This window comes from Lipotes vexillifer, unplaced genomic scaffold (genome assembly GCF_000442215.2).
Source record: "Lipotes vexillifer unplaced genomic scaffold, Lipotes_vexillifer_v1.1 scaffold995, whole genome shotgun sequence".
NCBI classification, from domain to species: Eukaryota; Metazoa; Chordata; class Mammalia; order Artiodactyla; family Lipotidae; genus Lipotes; species Lipotes vexillifer.
In genome coordinates this window covers 1,939,155-1,940,311 of record NW_006785389.1, presented here as the reverse complement: position 1 = coordinate 1,940,311, position 1,157 = coordinate 1,939,155, and positions in this window count along the sequence as shown.

Here is a 1,157-nt window from a genome sequence, read left to right as displayed (position 1 = left end):
TACAGACTCCACATCTCACATATGTTTTTCCTCCTAGTCTTGAGTGCAGCACTTGGGCAAACTCAACCCAGGGATGCCCTGGAAACCACCCTGTTAAGAAAAATCCTTCCTCACCACCCTCTGTCTTTCTTTCTGCACAACAACCCCTTAGTCATTATTTGAATTAAAATAAGGGGTCATATCAAATATTCTATTCTTATCACCAAGTGCAAACCTTTCACAAGTATTTTTTTAAATTAATTTATTAATTTATTTTTGGCTGCGTTGGGTCTTCGTTGCTGCGTGCAGGCTTTCTCTAGTTGCAGCGAGCGGTGCGCGGGCTTCTCATTGTGGTGACTTCTGTTGCAGGGCACGGGCTCAGGCGCATAGGCTTCAGTAGTTGTGCCTCATGGGCTCAGTTGCTCCACGACATTTGGGATCTTCCTGGATCAGGGATGGAACCTGTGTCCCCTGCATTGGCAGGCAGATTCTTAACCATTGCACCACTAGGGAAGTCCCCACAAGTATTATAATTGAAGATATTTGCAAGACTCCACAGAGCGGACTCCTATGAGGTTTTCTTTTCTTTTTTTTTTTTTTTTTAGATAAGAGTTTTGTTTGTTTTTTTTTTTTTTGCGGTACGCGGGCCTTTCGCTGCTGTGGCCTCTCCCGTTGCGGAGCACAGGCTCCGGACGCGCAGGCTCAGCGGCCATGGCTCACGGGCCAGGCCGCTTCGCGGCATGTGGGATCTTCCCGGACCGGGGCACGAACCCGCGTCCCCTGCATCGGCAGGCGGACTCTCAACCACTGCGCCACCAGGGAAGCCCCCTATGAGGTTTTCTTAAAAGCAAAGCATGGAAGGGACTTCCCTGGTGAACCCCGCTTCCACTGCAGGGGGTGCAGGTTCAATCCCTGGTTCAGGAACTAACATCCCACATGCCGCACAGCGCGGACAAAGAAAAAAAGCAAAGCATGTGACACAGAAAGACAAAGAAAATGCAAGACTATATTGGGGGTCAGAGACCTCCAGGCAGTTTCCCAGACTCTTATTCACACAGTGCTGTGATTCACTTCCAAATTAAGCCACAGACATCTGAGTGCTGAACTGTGGCTTGAGGAGAGCTCAAGTCAGAAGATACCAGCAGGGATTTTTTTTTTTTTTTTTTTTTTTTTTTTTT